Source organism: Chiloscyllium plagiosum, unplaced genomic scaffold, assembly GCF_037043375.1.
Source record: "Chiloscyllium plagiosum isolate Xiang-an unplaced genomic scaffold, Cpla_swu_hap1 HiC_scaffold_16, whole genome shotgun sequence".
In the NCBI taxonomy this organism is placed as follows: Eukaryota; Metazoa; Chordata; class Chondrichthyes; order Orectolobiformes; family Hemiscylliidae; genus Chiloscyllium; species Chiloscyllium plagiosum.
This window is the reverse complement of record NW_028270154.1, coordinates 39,025,540-39,046,665: the sequence shown is the minus strand read 5'-3', so window position 1 is coordinate 39,046,665 and position 21,126 is coordinate 39,025,540. Positions and strand designations below refer to the sequence as shown.

General features: G+C 40.2%; 1 long non-coding RNA gene across 1 annotated transcript; it reads left to right on the top strand.

Moving 5' to 3' along the window:
• Nucleotides 1-237: 237 nt before the first annotated feature.
• On the top strand, nt 238-20,834 carry LOC122556609 (uncharacterized). The gene is made up of 4 exons (XR_006313584.2): nt 238-621; nt 830-887; nt 8,443-8,557; nt 20,740-20,834. It is a non-coding gene; the product is annotated as an uncharacterized LOC122556609 (long non-coding RNA).
• The last annotated feature ends 292 nt before the right edge of the window (nt 20,835-21,126 follow it).

Below are 21,126 nucleotides of genomic sequence, written 5' to 3'. Positions count from 1 at the left end.
CAGCCACAGAGCTCTCCTGGACAGTAGGTGGAGCACTCAGGCAAATTGCTGCAAATCATTTTGTAAATTTCACTGCAACATGTCACTTTCCAATGCCTGAAAAAATAAATTTACTCTCTGCCCTCTTCACACTGTTGCATTTGCCCAGCATTCAGAAACCCATCGGCACATTTTCTCTTTTTTTTCAGGTTGCTAAAGAATTATTGCAACCAGTCCGTCTTAACGTAAAAACGACTTGCGTCAGAAAATGCGCTCATTTCCTCGCCTGTTGCTGCTAGCCCCATGTTTAATTTGTCTTTCTGTCGATCTTTCTAAGGGATGAGTTGCCCTCTCACTCCTTTTCAACTCCCCTATTCCATCTTAATTTCCCTTTCAATTCTCCCCCTTTGAACTATCTATTGGAGTCTTACACCCGCTTAGTACACTTGTCAGTCATTTCAATTTTAACCTCAATGATGTCGATCCAATCACTTCGAGGCTGTTGACTCCAGATCAGAGGCTCCATTACCCCTAACGTTAACAAGTTTCTCTCTTTCCCTACCCGTCTTGAGTTTCCATCCGTTTCCTCAAAGGAGCTTTGGTTGTTTTTCAAATATCAAAAAGAACATCAACTTAGAATAGGTAAAGAAACGTATTTGTTTGTATAATTTGTCGGTGTCACTTTGTGTATTCATGATAAGAATGGATGGTGACCATTTGGCCTAGACTATATGTATTTTTCACATCGGCAAAATGTGCCTGACCAGTTCTAACATAATCTTTACTTCAAACACTTAACCAACCTATTCTTAAATGTTAACACAATCTCTGCTATATCTTCATTGCACAGCATCGCAAACCTCTGTTCATCCTTCCTTCTCCTATTATCTCATGGGTTCAACAGTGGGGTAAGTTTATTTCTATTTCATCTTTCCCATTTTTAAATCAATTTCAACATCTATCATATGCCCTGATTCCTTCTGCTCTAGAAAAGCTGGAAACATTTTGTAAATTTTTCTTTGCATTTCCTCCTACTGGATAGCATGAAAATAATTCTTACTGCTGTCAGCTATGGCTTGGTTAGTAGCCTACTTAACTGTGAATCAACATTTTCTGAGTACTGCTGCAAAGATGTGAGCACAAAATGTGACACTCCATTGTAGTGATAGAAGCTGCTATACTGAGATTGTGCTCACTTTTCAGGTGAAATATTTAACTGAGGTCTTTTGCCTTCGCTAATAGATATTAAATATTCCATTCCATTTCATTTGAGAACAAAGGAGTTCACTCCGGTTTCTGTCCAGTATTTAGTTATCATCAGCATCACTGGAATTGAGTACCTAACCATGACCACATTGCTGCATATGTGCAATTTAGATGCATTCTTAAATTAAATACTCTCATTTCATTTTAATCTCCTTACTCATTCTTATTCTATATCCAAAGGTTTCATGTGTTTATTTCATTTTTTTTTTATTTTAATCTGTTTTCCACGTCTATTGACACATGCATTGTCTCCAATGGTTTCAATATTTTCCAATCAACCTGTTCAGAGATGTTATATTTCATGGTCATTGCATCAAAGGGGCCGATCCACATGTAATTTATCCAGCTGGTCACAGTCATTTGATTTGATTTTTCATTTGTTTAAACCGTGAATTTGAACATTAAAAATTCAGTTGCTGAGAGGTGTGTGAGTGAAGAAAAACATTCTGAAAGCATTTTGAGCAATTTGTTGGAACAAGTGGACCAGGTTACACATTCAAACAACCTTTGTCACACACTGTAATATTCACAGAATTACAGAGGTGTCCTGGTGCTGAAGAAGGCCTTTTTGGCCATTGTGCCTCTACTGGCTTGTTAAATGAGCACTATCACCTACTATCACCTAATGACAACCTCCTGCTTTTTCCTTATACCTACATATTATTTTTATCCAATGTCCTCTTGAATGCCTGAATTAAACTGCCTCCATCACATATCTGGGTAGTTCATTGCAGACCTTAACTACTTGCTGAGTACTCACTTCACACTTGCTTCTTTGGAGATCACTTGAAATATATACCCTTTTGAACTTGTTCCTTTTATGAGCAGGAACAGTTTCTCCCAATCTACTCTATTCAGCCCACTCCTGATTTTGAAAATATCTATCAGATCTTTTAGGCTACTTCTCTCCAAGGAGAATAGTTGCGTCATCTTCAATCTATCCTCATAAACTGAAGTTCCTCACCCCTGGAGCCATTATTGTAAACTGCTACTGCACTCTTCCCAATGTGTTCACATCCTTCCAATAATGTGACACTTAGAGCTGTACACAGTACTCCAGTTGACGTCTAACAAGAGTGTTATGCAAGTCAAACATCACCTTTTTGCTTTTGTACTCTGTGCCCCTATTAATACAGCTGATGATTCTGTATGCTTTACGAACTATTTTCTCTACCTGTCCTGACAATTATAATAATCAATGCAAATATGCACACAGGTCCTACTGCTCCTGCACCTCTCTTAGAATTGTATCCCCCATATTATATATTGTATTTTAATGTTATTCCTACCAAAATATATCACTTAACACTTCTCTAGATTGAAATTCATCTGCCACTTATCTGCCCAGACCACCAACTGATCCATGTTCTTCTGGAATTCTACACTGACCTCCTCACAGCTTAAAATTCTTCCAAGTTTTGTGTTATCTGCAGACTTTGAAATTGTCTCTGCATACCAAAATCTGAATCAATAATATATATCATGAAAAGCAAGGGTCCTAATACCAACCACTACTGAAACTGATGTCTCACTAACTTGATTGAGTTTTTTGAAGAAGTGACAAAGAAGGTGGATGAAGGCAGAGTGGTAAGACATTATCTGTATGGACTTCAGCAAAGCATTCAACAACGCTCTGCATGGTAGTCTAGCTAGTACGGTTAGATGACATGGGATCCGGGGGAGCTAAACAATTGAATGCAAATTTAGCTTGAAGTTAGGAGACAGAGCGTGGTGGAGAAGGGCTGTTTTTTAAGACTGGAGGCATGTGACCAGCGTTGTGCCCCAAGGATGAGTGCTGGATCCTCTGCTATTCATCATCTATATAAATGATTTGGATGTGAATATAGGAGATATGGTTAGTACATTTGCAAATGTCACCAAGATGGGTGGTGATTATCTTATAATACAATGGGACCTTATGAGATGGGCCAATGGGCTGAGGAGTGGCAGATGGAGTTTAATTCAGATAAATGTGAGGTGTTGCACTTTGGTAAGGCAAACCAGGGTAGGACTTATGCACTTACTGGTACAGCCCTGGGGAGTGTAGTTGAAAAAAAGTCCTTGTGGTGCAGCTTCATAGATCCTCACAGATAGATAGGATAGTGACTTCATTAGTCATAACATTGAGTACAGAGGTTGGATGTCATGTTGCAGCCGTACAGGAGGTCACTTTTGGAATACTGCATAGAATCCTGATCACTGATGTAGGAAGGATGTTGTTAATTTGAGAGCTGGAGAAAAGATTTACAAGAATGTTGCATTCTGGAAGGTTTGAGATATAGGAAGAGGCTGAATAGACTGGGGCTTTTTTTCCCTGGAGCATTGGAGTCTGAGGGGTAAACTTACAGAGGGCTTAAAATCATGAGCGGCATAGATAGGATGAAGGGCCAAGGATTTTTTTCCTGGGTTTGGGGAAGTCCAAAACAAGAGAACATTGTGTTAAAGTGAGAGGGAAAAGATTTTAAAAAAACCTGAGAAGTAATAATTTCATGCAGAGTGTGGTGCATGTATGAAATGAGCTGCCAGAGTGATGTTACAATTTCATAATTTAAAAGGCACCTGGATTAGTACATGAATAGGAAGGGTTTAGAGTACTGTTACTGTGCTGTATCACTCTATGACTCCACTACAAACCTTCCTTTTGCCTGAAACATATCCATTAACTATTACCCTTAGTGTTTTCCATCACTGACCCAGTTTTTATCCATGTCCACATTTATTTTATGAATTATAACTTTCCTCACTCACCTTTTGTTTGGCACTGTGTGAAACCCCTCCTGAATGTCCACATAAACCACATCAGCAGTGTTACCTGCATTGAGCTCTCCAAAATTCAAACAAGTTAGCTAAACATGATTTTCCCTTTAGAAATCCATGCTGATTCCTTCAAATCATTCCACCTTTTCCATGCAGCTCCCAATTCTACACTGAACAGTTGTCTCTTGAAGCTTCCCCAACTTACTGGTTCATAATTCATGGTTCCAGTCTTCTGGCACTTCCACTAAGTCTAGGGAAAACTGTATGATTGTATCCAGTTCCCATGTAATTTCCATTCTCACTTCCTTCCAAATCCTTTTTAACTTTGAAAATATATGACAGTGCTCTGAACATTCTTGAGAGAAAAAGCAGTAAATATTTGAACTAAACTGCAGCAAATTTTAAACAAACTCAAATTCCTGAATAAAATTTTAATTATATGCACCTCCTCTCCCTTAATGCAGATGTTTTTTTAAAATTTGTTTTTTTATATAATTAGATTAGAGGCATTATGGGAATGAAATGAAAGGGCAAGGAATGGAGGTTCATTATAAATTCTTTTTGGTCAGATGCTAAGGTTTCAACAGTATTTATGAGTATGACTGCACAAAATTATCACTAGTTCTCCCTATCCCACTTGCAATGAATCTGCCACAATCTTTTCCTCAATGATGGACTTTTCCCATTGTGGTAAATAAAGCTGTCAACTATGACTGACCCATTTCCTGCACTTCTGTCCTCTCCCTTTCCCTCCCAGAATAGTGATTAGGTTACCTTGGTCCTCCCTTCCCACCTCATCAGCCTCAAAATTCCAAGGGTTACCCTCTGCCATTTTCATCACCTCCAATATGTTGCCACCACCAAACACACTTCCTCCTCCCCTCCTAGTATTCTAAACTGACCATTTCCTCCACAACATCTTGTTACATTCCTTAATCACATCAGATATATTGCACTTTTCCCACTGCACCTTCCCATCAATTACAGCAGGTAACATCTGCCTTTTCACCACTGCTGTCCTCACTGTCCAAGGTCCCAAATGTTCCTTATACATGAGGCTGCAATTTCATGTATTCATTGCTCAATGCACAAGTCTCCCTTTCATGGGTCAGACCAACACCGATTGAATGACACTTTGCATTACACCTTTGACCAATCTGCCAGCATGACTGACTGTCCAGTTGTTTTCCATTTGAATTCACACTTTCACACTACAATTCTCTTCTCAGCCTGTTGCAGTGTTCCATTGAATCTCAACACAAGCTCAAAGAACATCACCTCTTCTTGCAGTTAGGCACTTTACCAGACTCCTGAACTCAAAACTGAGTTCAACAATTTCAGTTTGAATTTTGTTCTTTATTTCTTTGCTTTCAGACACAGCTGTTCATTATTCTGACATGTACACTTACACTGAACAAATACGTTGCCTCTTTGCCACATCCTTGCCACTCTCTTGGCATTGTGTCTGATGACATTTTTATCTTTAATCTCTCTCGCTGTCTACTTTATCCCAGATTTTCCCTATTGTTCTTCCATCCCTCCCCTTTCAAGTGCATAAAACCTATCAAATTTCAGCCTGAATTCAGTTCTGAAGATGATATTCAACTCAATTGTTTCTCTCCTCATAAGTGTTGCTCAATCTGTTGAGTATTTCCAGCACTCTGATTTCATTATAAGTTCATGACAGACTATACATCAAATTTCAAGCATCGTAGTGCAAAATTTTGCATCATATTTTGAGAAATAATGGAATTATTTGGAATATACAAAATCTCTCACCAGTTAAAACTATTTATTTAATAGATAATCCAAAATATTTGAAGGCCCTTTCAAAAGTGCCCAAGTCTGAATTGTTTGTAGGATAATTACAATCTTGGCATCACCAGATGTTTTACAGAATCTGTACAGTTTGGAAGCAAGCCACCCAGCCCAATGAGTCCACAACCACTCTCCGAAGAACATTACAACCAGACCCACCTCCCTACCCTATTCCCATGGCCAATCCACCTAACCTACACATCTTTAGACTGTGGGAGGAAACCCACGCAGACATAGGGAGAATGTGTAAAACCATTGCCTGAGGGTAGAATTGAACTCAGTTCCATGTTGCCGTGAGACAGCGGCGCTAACCACGGAGCCATCATTTAATTAACAGCATTTAAATATTATTGCATTAATATTTCACCAAATCCTGAACTTTCAACTCATAACTGCCCGCTCTATTCCAGTGTTCAGGGGTGAAAAATGGGCAGGAATTCGAACTATACCCACATTGTACCAGAACTTTGTTCCAAACAATTTAGGACAAATGGCAGGGAAAATTACAATTAAAGATTATTTATTATTTATTAAAATTATTCAGTTTAGAGATAGAAAATAATGTGAGGATTGAGGACGGTCTGATGTATAGCAGAATATATGTAAATTGTACTTAGATGTTCTTAAAGATCTCTTGGCAAGGACAGCCAATAAAGGAAGTACAATTCTGCAATTTTCTAAATGTTTTTTCACTTGTTTTTATTTTCCTGCTGGTACTTGGGTTCTAAATAGTCTTTGTGCCAACTGTAAACATTTTTATTTCTGGAAACATTATAATCTATGAGATTCCACAGAGTTGGTGACATATGCTGCACAAAAACCTACAAACATCTAGGTCATGGATGCCAATTCTCATCAAAGTGAAGATTATGTCTCAGGGAACTGAAACTTATTAGATTTTATTCAGTTTCAGTAATATTTTAATCAGTTTCCTTGTGAAATGGGTGTACCAGTTGAACAGGAAGCCAGCTTTTATATGCTGTCACCTTGTTGGCATCAGGGATGTTTACATTAACTCTACAGTTTTCCAGAAAGGAGATAGTTACCACCCAATTAAAATTCAAATACTACCTGACCACAAAAATATAATCATGCACATCAGTGACTGTTTAAACTGTGCGGCATTCTACAATGCCTGCATCGTTTGAAAAAGAAGAAAACATGAATTGATATTTTGCAGAAGTACTCGTCAGTTAGATCTTTGAATACCAAAATGAGAAAGATCTGAGCAGGACAAACAGTAAAAAATAGATAAAGCACAATCAAGGCAAATAAGTGGCCTCGGCTTCGCAAGACAACCTTTCAAGACTAAGTGTTAAGTAAACCACAAATAGTTTATTTGCACTTGCATACCTTCACCACTAATATTAATAATATTCAATCTCAAAATGGGAGTTGCTGGAGAGAAATAAATCATGGTCCATTGAGTTATCCTTCTACCAAGCCAGTAGTGAGTTACAGAATACAAGAAAAATTGAGTTATTACTAATAGCTGCTTATATGGCTCGGAGTTTGATTTAATACATAAATCTACCTTGAAGTACCTAGGATTTTTTTTATACTGAAGGTGCTGTTGAATATTGTAGTCTCTTAAAAATTGAATTTTCCTAGTAGTTACTATGTAACATAAGACTTAATCTAACAGCGCTTACAGAGTAATTAACCTTCCAAAATTATAGCATATGAAAACAAAGAAAAGAATCATGAAAAACACAGAGGTCATGATGCCAATTGAACTAATGTCAACAATTTATTTAGCACCAAAGACATCCTATCAGTGTATTGTTTTCAAAGATAAGAGGGTTTTATTCTTAGAAGGAATGAAAATGGACCTTCAGGTGAAGGCAGGTAAGCAAGAGGTCAGTGACCATCCAACATCACAAGTGACTGACCCATAGCCATTGGACAAAAGGGTTCAAACAATTGATTAACATAGTGTAAGCTACCTCGCCCCAGAAATATGATATGACGATAAGTGCTCAGGGCAGAGGGGTTCTCATCAAGCAGATCTTATAGACAGAAGTTCTAGTCAGGTGGTCTCCAGAAAACAATCTTCATTGAACAGTCTTCACCACATAAATGGAAGATGAACCAAAAGAAAGGGGAAAAACTGAGGGAAGAGTTTCACCTCAACTAAAGAGCAGGATCTGGCCCCTCCACCACTTTAACAACACTGAACCATTCCGTGCCAACAGCCTATTGGTCCTGTGGCATCAGTGAACCATTCCCAGTTGTCAGGTTGTATACTTTATGTAATTATCGAATGGATCGTATCTAAACTGTTGCTTCTTAATAGACTATCAGAAAATTAGTTGCTAATTGTTGATTGCCTATATTAGGTAACTGTGATCACAAAATCCTAAAATCTATAAGGCTAAATAAATACAAGTTATGGTTGGGATCAGAACATCAGGATCTGTTAGTATCAGAGATATGAGATATTGTGTCACTGATTACAGCTAGCCAGTCCACAAAGATGTATATGAACTGGACCTTGGTGGAGAATTCTGTGCTTGTTGAGTTGAAGTGAGAAATTTTGAAATTATTTTTGGGTAGCTGGAACAAAGAAGAGGAAGAAGGAGCAGAAAAAAAGCTAATTTTTGTCAATTCAATACTTTCCAGAGAGAAGCTGCTCAGAGCAGATAGTATTGGGACCTCTTGACTGGTATTTGTCTTACATTACAACCACTGCCATGGTTAAACCATAAAGAATGGAAGCATTGCAGCTATGTCATAGGTGAGTATTCACAAAACGTCTGCTTGGGGAAAGTGTTTTCTGCCTCGAGGAGGTACAAGATTAAATGTAACTTAGATGTTTCTAACTTTGTTTTCGCCCACTCTTCTCTGGTTCACAGCTGCACCAAGTTTAAAGGCAAAGCCAATTATTTGCACATGCACTAATTTAAGCCAGCCAAAGCATACATGTGTGTGGTGTCAATAAACATGGCCAAGGAAACTAGGAAATGGCAGAGGAGTTGAATAAACATTTAACATCAGTCTTCACAAGAGATAATAATACACTAAGAGTATTCCAGATGTATTAAATGATCAAGTAAGAATGGAAATAAATACAATTACTATCACTAGAGAAACATTGCTAAGGAAACTAATGGGGATGAAGGTCCCCTGGACCTGATGAGATACACCCTCAGCTATTAAAAGAGATAGTGGCTGCACGGGTAATAACCTTCCAAGAATCTTTAGATTCTGAAAAGAAAGTCTCAGAGGATTGGAAAACTGCCAATCATATTTAAAAAGAAGATACAAAAATCAAGTAACTGTTTGACAGTTAGACTAACATTTGCTATTGGGAAAATGTTAGAGCCTTTTATAAAAGATATATTAGCAGAACATTTATAAATATGTGATATGGTAAAGCAGAGTCTGCATGGCTTCGTGAAGGAGAAATCATGCCTGACAAACATGTTAGAACTCTTTGAGGAATTAACAAGCAGAATAAATATAGGGGAAGCAGTGGATGCCAAACATCTAGATTGCAGAAGGTATTTGCTAAGATACTACATGCTAGACCGCTTTACAAAGTCAAAGTGTTGGAGGTAGTATATTAGCATGGATAAAGTATTGGTTAACCAACAGAAGACAGAGAGTTGGGATAAGGGGATCATTTTCAGAATGGCAACCATAACTAGTGATGTGTTGTGCCATAGGGATCAGTGTTGGGACCACAATTAGTGACTTGGGTGAGGAAAGTGAATGTACAATAGCAAAGTTTGGATGTGGCACAAAAATAGGCAAGAAGTGAGGATGACACGAAGTCTATGGTGGGATACAGGCAGGTTAAGTTAGTAGATAAAAAAATTGGCAGATTGAATATAATGTGTGAAAATGTGAGGTTATGTACTTTGAAAAGAATAACAGAGGAACTGATATTATTTAAATAGAGAAAGATTGCAGAAAACTATAGCACAGAAGGAATTGGGAATGCTCATGTAAAAATGTCAAAAGTTAGCATACATGTTCAGCAGGTAATAGGGTAGGAAAATAGAATTTGGCCTTTATTTCAAAGGGACTAGAGTATGAAAATAAAGAAGGTAAAAACAATTACTGCAGATGCTGGAAACCAGATTCTGGATCAATGGTGCTGGAAGAGCACAGCAGTTCAGGCAGCATCCGAGGAGCTTCAGCAAAATTGACGTTTCGGGCAAAAGCCCTTCATCAGGAATAAAGGCAGAGAGCCTGAAGCGTGGAGAGATAAGCTAGAGGAGGGTGGGGGTGGGGAGAGAGTAGCATAGAGTACAATAAGTCAGTGGGGGAGGAGATGAAGGTGATAGGTCAGGGAGGAGAGGGTGGAGTGGATAGGTGGAAAAGGAGCTGGGCAGGTTGGACAAGTCCGGACAAGACAAGGGTGTTGAGCTGGAGGTTTGAAACTAGGATGAGGTGGGGGAAGGGGAAATGAGGAAGCGGTTGAAGTCCACATTGATGCCCTGGGGTTGAACCTCCGCATAAACCAAATCATCCGCCGACATTTCCGCCACCTCCAAAAAGACCCCACCACCAGGGATATATTTCCCTCCCCACCCCTTTCCGCCTTCCGCAAAGACCGTTCCCTCCATGACTACCTGGTCAGGTCCACACCCCCCTACGACCCACCCTCCCATCCTGGCACTTTCCCCTGCCATCGCAGGAACTGTAAAACCTGTGCCCACACCTCCTCCCTCACCTCTATCCAAGTCCCTAAAGGAGCCTTCCATATCCATCAAAATTTTACCTGCACATCCACTAATATCATTTATTGTATCCGTTGCTCCCGATGCGGTCTCCTCTACATTGGGGAGACTGGGCGCCTCCTAGCAGAGCGCTTTAGGGAACATCTCCGAGACACCCGCACCAATCAACCAAACCGCCCCGTGGCCCAACATTTCAACTCCCCCTCCCACTTTGCCGAGGATATGGAGGTGCTGGGCCTCCTCCACCGCTGCTCCCTCACCACCAGACGCATGGAGAAGAACGCCTCATCTTCCGCCTCGGAACACTTCAACCCCAGGGCATCAATGTGGACTTCAACCGCTTCCTCATTTCCCCTTCCCCCACCTCATCCTAGTTTCAAACCTCCAGCTCAACACTGTCCCCTTGTCTTGTCCGGACTTGTCCGACCTGCCCAGCTCCTTTTCCACCTATCCACTCCACCCTTTCCTCCCTGACCTATCACCTTCATCTTCTCCCTCATTGACCTATTGTACTCTATGATACTCTCTCCCCACCCCCACCCTCCTCTAGCTTATCTCTCCACGCTTCAGGCTCTCTGCCTTTATTCCTGATGAAGGGCTTTTGCCCGAAACGTCAATTTTGCTGAAGTTCCTCGGATGCTGCCTGAACTGCTGTGCTCTTCCAGCACCATTGATCCAGAATATGAAAATAAAGAAGCCTTGCTACATCTATACATGGCAGTAGTCAGACCACAGCTGAAATACTGTGCACAGTTTTGTTCCCCTTCTCTAAGGAAAGATATACTTGCATTGGAGGCAATCCAAAGGAGGTTCATTAGCTGATCCTGGATACAGAGGGACTTACTTATAAGGAGAGATTGGGTAGGTTGGGCCTGTATTCATTGGAGTTTAAAAGAATGAGAGGAGACTTTATTAAAACAGACAATATTGACAGATTACATGCAGAAAGTTTATGGGAGACTGTAGGACCAGAGGGCATGATCTCAGAATAGAAGTCACCCTTTTAAGATAGAGATAAGGAGGAATTTGCTCTTTCAAAGGCTAGTGAATTTGCAGAATGCTTCACTACCTAAGACCATAGTGGCTGGGTTATTAAGTACATTCAAGGGTGAGATAGACATTTTTTTAATCAGTAAAGGAATCATCAGTTTTGCTGAAAAGGCAGGAATGTGGAGTTGAGAATGATCAGATCAGTCATGATCTCATTGAATGATTGAGCAGACTCAATGCGCTGAACAGCCTGTTTTTGTTCCTATAGATTATGATTTTATAGGTTTTTTCCTCTTGTGGAAGAGTTGAGGATCAGAGAGCATAATCTCAGAGTAAGGGTTAATCCATTTAAGATGGAGATGAGGAGGAATTTTAAAATTGTTTTTGAGTATAATGAATTGTGTAATTTTTTACTGCAGTGGGTTATGGAGGCTGGATTGTTAAGTATACTCGAGGCTAAGGCACAGATTTCTAATCATTAAATGAAATCAAGATTTATGGGGGAAAGGCAAGAAAGTAGTGTTGAGGGTTATCAGACTAGCTGTGATCTCATTGAATGACAGAGCAAACCTGATGGGCTTTCTTCTGCTCCTATGCCTTATATTTGTATATCCTCCAGATCTATTGTCGCTGATTGCACAGAAAAATTCTCTAGCAGATCCCTTAGCCTGGAAACACCATCATCTATTTACTGTTCCTGAGCTGCTATTTCCACCTCCAATAAAAGTACATTAAAACAGCAACTCGTATAATTCAGCATTTTCTCAGTTCTGCAACCCTTAAGTCTCTGAAGTGGCAATTGAATTACATCTAAATGAATATTACTAATCCATTTGGAAATGAAACATATGACACATATGGAGATCTAAGTTCAAGAGTCACAATTCTGGGGAAAACTTTCAAAATTAAAGGTGATATATTCTCACTTTTAAAATCAGACTGTGTTGTGGCACTGTAAACACCGAAAAGTCTCATTATATTACTGCTACAGGAGTAATAGTTCCTTTGTTACATGTTATGAACTTCAGTGAAGTTTCTGTATTGTTGGGTCAAAATCCTGGAATTCCCTCCCTCACAAAATTGTGGATCAACCCACAGCACATGGGTTGCAGCGGCTCAAAAAAGCAGCTCGCCACTACCTTCTCAAGGGCACCTAGGGACCAGAAATACCACGTCCCACGAATGAATAATAAAATAAAACATGATTCCTATTTTCCAAAAGTGAAATGCAAAAAATTCACAACTTGTTAAAAATTTCTGTACTCTTGGAATGCTTTACTAAATGAATCCCTGTTGTCTGTAGCTTTAAGGACCAGTTTGTTGTCTTAAATATCACTCCTGAATGAATCCTGCAGTCTCTGACATCAAAGACAACCTGTTCTCTTCAAGCTTTGCCAAATGAATTCTTCTCTTTGCAACTTTATAAGATGAATCATATACTGATTTATAGGTTTCTCAATGATTTGTACTGACTCCAGCGCTACTAATAATCTCTGTCACTTTATGTTTTTGTTTCTGGATGAGTCCCAAATTCTTCCCACTTTTACTTCAATATAAATAATGGATTTCAACTTTCTTCTGCAGCTTCAGTAGTCTCCTAGTTTTCTTATTCCATTAGACACTCCCTGCTTAAGTTTCTATCTTGCCTCTTTATCATTTTAATTCTGACTTTGAAATGTCCCCAGGTCTGCAATCTAACTTTTAATTGCTTCTGTGGCTCTTGATCTCTCCTGTTGCAATCGTACCTTGTGGGCATTCCCTGCTAGATTGGCAATGCTTGATCCGAGTTAGAAGTGTATTGTTTACTTATAGCTTTTCCAGTGGTAACTATGTAATTTTCTAAAGCTATTGCCTTCCCCACCAGTGATTTCAAACTTTACTCAGGGAGCCTATGAGATCTGTTCACTGGCCAGCTGAACCTTAATTGGGCATTGCTCCCACAGATCACCAGCACCTGACCCAATATGTAACTACCTAGGAGTAGCTAGTGTTCCAGATCTTTAGAGATCCTCACTCACACTTACTGCTTCCCATGTCTTATCAGGTCTGAAACACTTTTTCACAAGCAACCAAAAATTCTGCCTTGTAGAATCTTGCCACAATCTTCTCTTTTGCAGTTTGTTGAATGTTCCACTTTTCCAGCTGTTGACTATCTGTAGTGGTAACTCTCGTAAAGCTGTGTCAGAACATTTCTTCAAAGCTCACCCAAAACCATAGCACAGCTTACTTTGCTCTAAAATGGACTGTCACTACAAATTCCTTGGTGAAAGAGGCATTAGGTAGATTTGTTGCCCCTATCTTTCTTTTAGGTTTGGCTTTAAAGGACTTACTCATCTATTGTTACCGAGGAAAACCGTTTGGTAAACTAATGATAAGAGGCTCTTATCTTAAACATACAATGTTTATTGTACACTAACAATCAGGTATAAGTTATGGTTGGGATTACCATGAAGATCCAATCTTCTCAACCTCGCTCCTTACCTGAGACATGGACACCCTCAGGTTAAACTCACCACAAGTTGAGAGCAGCCATGTGGTCCTCTGGGACAATGCTGACTTGACTATAAGCTATATTGGTACATTGTTACTAAAACTATGAGACAGACCTAGACAGTAGGTCTAGCTCCTTCTGGATCCAAAGCTTTTCCCACATCCAAGTTTATATGGCATAATCATTTTGGGTAGTATTTAATGCACACCACAGCATTAACCCATTAAAAACATAAAAACTTATATGGTAATTGTGGAGATCAGTAGCTAATTCTCACACTTATGCTTATTTATTTTTAACAGAAGAATTAGTGAGTGGATGCTCTGCATTGTTGAATTCACCTTTAATGTAACAAATCTCATGCAATGCTTCAGCAGGTATCATAACTGAACTTAAATCATTTTATAGCAGCTGCTAATTAGCTTAGAGTGTAACAGGCACTAAATAAACTAAAGGAATGAGAAATCATTTGGAGACTGGTCAACTGATATTTAATATATTAGTCTTTAATAAAGTGACCTTTTTTTAATTCACCACCAACAGTTAGGAGACATAAGGTGAAAACTTATAGGAGTCTGAGCGACATGGGCTATAGCAAGACATGTGACAGAAATGGGTGATAAGTGCAGTGAGTCCCATCTTGATACTGACATCATTTCATTCCATCTTTCATGCTTTTCCCAAGTGATGTGGTGAGATTAATGCTAGGTTACAGTAAGTGTCAATTGACAGGGACTAACATTTGTTAAACTACTCTGTTAATGGCACAATTTAACGTATTAATATTCAGATTCACATTTCACCAAAGTCACCAAAGAAGCTGGACATCTACAAAACGTGACAAGGAAACCAGAGTGAGCACCTGGGTGCATTCAGCTCACTGCTTGCTCCAAATGATCGCCATGTTGAAACCAGCCACATTTCAGAATGGGCAATGGGCACTGGCCACATGCAGCCATGATCTCAGACATTGGCATCTGTCATTGCCTGTGTCTGAGAACCCTCCTGCTATATCTCTAGTCAACTTCCAGAATAGTTCTGTACTTCAATGCTGCACCTCAGGCTGACCTGCAACTATCATTGTAATGCTGCAGCAAGGACACTGTGAGCTCAGAGACATACACCCAGATCGTGGAAAGGACCAGTCTGCATTTCTCAATTGTTCACTTGCTGTCAAAATGCTCAATCACAGTGGCACAATCTTGATGCTCATAGGAGCCCTGCCTGTTTGCCCATTACTCCTTCAGCCAGAGATATCAGGCTCTTAACACTGATGTCTTGCAAAACCTTTTAGTGCAGAACAAAATGCCAGAAAGTTTATTATAGTGGTCAGCAGGCCTCAATCAATGAAGAGAGATAGCCTCGCCTCAGTGGTTTCCATAAGTAAGGACAGCTTCTGATAGCAGTCTGGGTATAGCTCAGGACAATCATTATCAAGATGCTCTTAAGCGGTAACGAGATGCATGTTGGGCAGCCTACTATCTGTCTTGACTCTTTCTGCCTTATTCTGAGCAGATTTCTTCATGGAATGAGAGAATGGCAGATATTACAGGAGATGGAAGTGGGCAGCATAACTAAAACTGTTGGTGCAGGTGAGCTGTGTAGAGGGCATTCAGGCTTAATGCTGTCAGTTTGGGCTTGGGATGGGTGAGAGCAATTGGGAAGATGTTGGAGCAATTATGAGAGTGGTTGAGCATAGGCCTTGATGGGAGGTGGGTTGAATAGCAGAGCTGGGGTGAGGTATCAGAAAGAAAATAGTGGTACTTACACTAATGAAGTGAAAAAATATGTTGACTTTCTTCCTACAGCATGAGGCATTGCTTCAGACAGCTGCGACTATATAAATCCAAGTGGCAATCTTGGGGCATGTTGGTACTGGTGTTGTGGCTGCCATTGCTGGTCCTGGGGAAAGGGGAAGTCCTACATCAGGACTATACTCTTCAGCAAGGCCTCCAGGACTCTGCCTGCAAAGCGGGGCACTCATAATTTTCCCTGTCGGCAAAATACAGGGCAAATGTCAGCAAACCTGCAATGCAGCTCTGAACTGACCATACTTGTGTGTGTGCTTAACTTGATTTTAAAGATGGCACAGGCAAAAGAAATGCTTGCGAATTCCACTGACTGGTGAATTGATCCAGGTACATGGTAAGATGGGGTGAAAATTGGACATGAGAGATGTCATAAGGGTATGGCAAGTAATTGATCAGGTAAATTTGGATGAGACAACTTGCTAGATCTCATGGCAACAAATCCTCCAAAAACCATGCCACAACTTGGAGTTAGCCAAAAGAATGGTTTTAGGATGAATAGCGAAGTGTGTAAGATAAATCATGGAAATAGAGTCATAGAGACAAAGAGTTGTACAGCACAGAAAAAGATCCTTTGGTCCAACTTGTCCCAACCCAATCTAGTCCCACCTGCCAGCACCGGGCCCATATCCCTCTAAACCCTTCCTATTCATGTACCTATCCAGATGCCTTTTCAATGATGTAATTGTACTAATCTCCACCACTTCCTCTGGCAGCTCATTCCATACACGCACCACACTCTCTATGAAAAAGTTGCCCCTTAGGTCTCTTTTATATCTTTCCCATCTCACCCTAAAACTATGCCCTCTAGTTCAGGACTCACCCACACCAGGGATAAGACCTTATCTCTTTACCTTTTCAAGTTTCATAACATCCTTCCAATAGAAAGGAGATCAGAATTGCATGCAATATTACAGAAGTGGCCTAACCAATGTCTTATACAACCACAACATGACCTCCTAACTCCTATACTCAGTACTCTGACCAGTAAAGGAAACCATACCAAACGCCTTCTTCACTATGCTATCTACCTGTGCCTCTACTTTCAAGGAGCTATGAACCTCTACTCCAAGGTCTCTTTGTTCAGCAATACTCCCTAGAACCTTACCATTAAGTGTATACGTCCTGCTAAGATTTGCTTTCCCAAAATGCAGCCCCCCGCACTTATCTACATTAAACTCCATCTGCCACTTGCCATCCCATTGACCCATCTGATCAAGACCCCGTTGTAATCTGAGGTAACCTTCTTTGCTGTCCGCTACACCGCCAATTTTGGTGTCATCTGCAAACTTACTAACTATACCTCTTATGCTCACATCCAAATCATTTATATAAATCATGAAAAGTAGTGGAACCAGCACCGATCCTTGTGGCACTCCACTGGTCACAGGTCTCCAGTCTGAAAAACAACCCTCCACCACCATCCTCTGACTTCTACCTTTGAGCTAGTTCTGTATCCAAATGGCTAGTTCTCCCAGTATTCCATGACATCTAACCTTGCTAACCAGTCTCCCATGGGAAACCTTGTCGAACACCTTACTGAAGTCCATATAGATCACGTCTACTGCTCTGCCCTCATCAATCCTCTTTGTTACTTCTTCAAAAAACTGAATTGAGTTTGTGAGACATGATTTCCCAAACACAAAGCCAGGCTGACTATCCCGAATCAGACTTTCCCTTTCCAAATACATGTACATCCTGTCCCTCAGGATTCCCTCCAACAACTTGCCCACCTCAGACATCAGACTCACTGTTCTATAGTTCCCTGGCTTATCCTTACCACCTTTCTTAAATAGTGGCACCATGTTAGCCAACCTCCAGTCTTCCACCGCCTCACCTGTGACTAATGATGATATAAATATCTCAACAAGTGGCCCAGCAATCACATCCCTAGTTTTCTACAGAGTTCTAGGGTGCACCTGATCAGGTCCTGGGGACGTATCCACTTTTATGCATTTCAAGACATCCAGCACTTCCTCTTCTGTCAACTGGACATTTTTCAAGATGTCACCAGCTATTTCTCTATTTCCATTTCCTTTTCCACAGTAAACACCAATGCAAAACCCTACCTCTTGGGCTCCACACAACGGCCGTCTTACTGACTTTTGAGGGGCCCTATTCTCTCCCTAGTTGCCCTTTTGTCCTTAATGTATTTGTAAAAACCATTTGGATTCTCCTTAACCCTATTTGCCAAAGCTATCTCATGTCCCCTTTTTACCCTCCTGCTTTCCCTCTTAAGTATACTCCTACTGCCTTTATACTCTTCTAAGAATTCCTGTCTATACTTGACATATGCTTCCTTCTTTTTCTTAATCAAACCCTCAATTTCTTTCATCATCCAGCATTCCATATCCCTACCATCCTTTCCTTTCTGGAATATACTGACTCTGGACTGTAGTTATTTCATTACTGAAGGCTTCCCATTTTCTAGCCATCCCTTAACCTTGAACATCTGCCCCCAATCAGCTTTTGAAACTTCTTGCCTCACACCGTCAAAATTGACCTTCCTCAAATTTAGAACTTCAACTTTTAGATCTTGTCTATCCTTTTCCATCACCATTTTAAAACTAGTAGAATTATGGTCTCTGGCCCCAAAGTGCTCCCCCACTGACACCTCAGTCACCTGCCCTGCCTTATTTCCCAAGAGTAGGTCAAGTTTTGCACCTTCTCTTGTAGGTACACCCACATACTGAATCAGAAAATTTTCTTATAGATGCTTAACAAATTTTTCTCCATCTAAACCCTTAACACTATATCAGTTCCAGTCAATGTTTTGAAAGTTAAAATCCCCTACCATAACCACCCTATTATTCTTACAGATAACTGAAACTTCATTCCAAATTTGTTTCTCAATTTCCTGCTGACTATGAGGGGGTCTATATTATAATCCCAATAAGGTGATCATCCCTTTCTTATTTCTCAGTTCAATCCAAATAACTTCCCTGGATGTATTTCTGGGAATATACTCCCTCAGCACAGCTGTAATGCTATCCCTTATCAAAAACGCCTCTCCCCCTCCTATCTCACCTCCCTTTCTATCTTTCCTGTAGCATTTGTATCCTGGAACATTAAGCTGCCAGTCCTGCCCATTCTGAGCCATGTTTCCATAATTGCTATGATATCCCAGTCCCATGTTCCTAACCATGCCCTGAGACCATCTGCCTTCCCTGTTCGGCCTCTTGCATTGAAATAAATGTATTCTGATTTGTCAGTTTTACCTTGTTCTCTACTTTGTCCCTGCCTGCCCTGACTATTTGACTTGCAGTCTCAGATTGATCTCTTTCTTCACTATCTCCCTAGTGCCCACCCCTCCACCTTACTAATTTAAATCCTCCTGAGCAGGTCTAGCAAATCTCCCTGCCAGTATATTAGTCCCCTTCCAATTCAGGTGCAATCCATCCTTCTTGTATCGGTCACTTCTAACCCAGAAGAGATTCCAATGATCCAAAAATGCGAATCTTTCTCCCATACACCAGCTCCTCAGCCATGCATTAATTTGCTCTATCCTCCTATTCCTACCCTCACTAGCTTGTAGTACCTGGCATAATCCAGATATTACTACTCTCAAGAACCTCCTTTTTAAACTTCTCTGTATTCTCCCTACAGAATCTCATCCTTTTCCCTTCCTGTGTCATTGGTTCCAATGTGTGCAATGATCTCCTACTGGGCTCTCTCCCCTTTGAGAATATTCTGCACCCTCTCTGAGACATTCTTCATCCTGGCATCAGGAAGGCAACATGCCATTCTGTCTGTGCCTTGGACTGGAAAGTCCCCTAACATAATCGATCTCTTGGAATCTGATGTACCCTTCATTCCATTTGAGCCAGTTTCAATAAGAGAAACTTAACTGTCCGTGCTACATTCCCCTGAGAATCCATCACCCCCTTCATTTTCCAGAACAGCATACTTGTTTGAAATGGGGATAGCCACAGCAGACTCCCCACACTACCCACCTACCTTTCTTACCTTTCCTGGAGTTAACTCATTTATGTGACTGTATCTGCAACTTTTTTCCCTTCCTATAAATCCCTTCCATTACACCTCCTTGCTCTTGTAAATTCCTCATTGCCTCTTGTAAATTCCTCATTCGATCTGATAGGATTCACAACCAACAGCATTTATTGCAGATATTATCTTCAGTAACAAATAAACTCTCTCTAAACCCCCACATCCAACAAGAAGAGCATATCACTCTACTAAGGACCATTTTTGCTTCTTCCAATCTGCAGACCCAGAAAATAGCACTGTCTTATTCCTCCACAAAACACTACTCTAGGCTAACTTAATCCTTATGGCTTATATTTTTCAGTTTAGTCAAGAGACATATCTCAATAAAACATATAATCAAGAAAGAACCCACTGACTCACTACTGCAAACTTACAGCAAGGCTACACTTAAAACTATTTAATTATCTGTTTCTGTGCTGTGACCTCTCCCAGACAGGTTCCTCCAAGATTAGTTGTGAATTTCACTGTTTGTTAATTTTTCCAGATGTACTCTGATGTCCAGTGATACAGGAATTCAACAACAAAGGCAGTAACTGCACAGGTTCACTGCTGTGTCAGCAGTGTGGGTTTCTCTCTCTCTCCCTCTCTCTTTTGCACTGACCTCACCATCTGCTGCCTTTGTCTGTTCCTCTCCTTTTAAAAGTACCATTGTTTTGACTTTTTTCCCAAAGTTCCAAAACAGTAATTGCTGCTCCTGGCATTTGAGGAAATCACCTCCAACACCTAAAATACCTCAAAAAAGGAGCAGCCTGTTACAGCCAGAAATTATTCCCATACTCAGTTTTGGATTACCCAGAATCTTAGTAACTTTTCTATGAAACTCAGATATACCATTTAAATTGCACAGGAATAAATATTTAATCTACTCACAAAAATCAATTTATAAATCCTTCAGATCCAGGTGTATTATTCATAACTGTTTTTGTGTCAATAGATCAATGATCCATCAAATTGATCAATTCGCACTAAACCTTGCAAGGTACCCAAGATAATGTAAGATGCACTTACAGTGTGTGAAGCCAACAGGAGTACTTGGTGATGCAGAGAAACCAAAGTGCAGTGGTCGACGGATACAGATTTTCTTGAAACCATATCCTTTTTGTATATGTATTTGTATTTACCATGAAAACGTCCAGTGTGGATTGACTGACACCAATAACCCACTCTTTTGCTGGATGGTATACAAAGATGTAGCTGTTAAATTCTACATAAAGAACTTACTCACTGAAAATGCAACATGCATGGTCAACCACATAGAGCATCTCCATTGTCCATAGAGCATCTCCATTGTTCAGAAACATGAGAAGGAGCAGGCCATTCA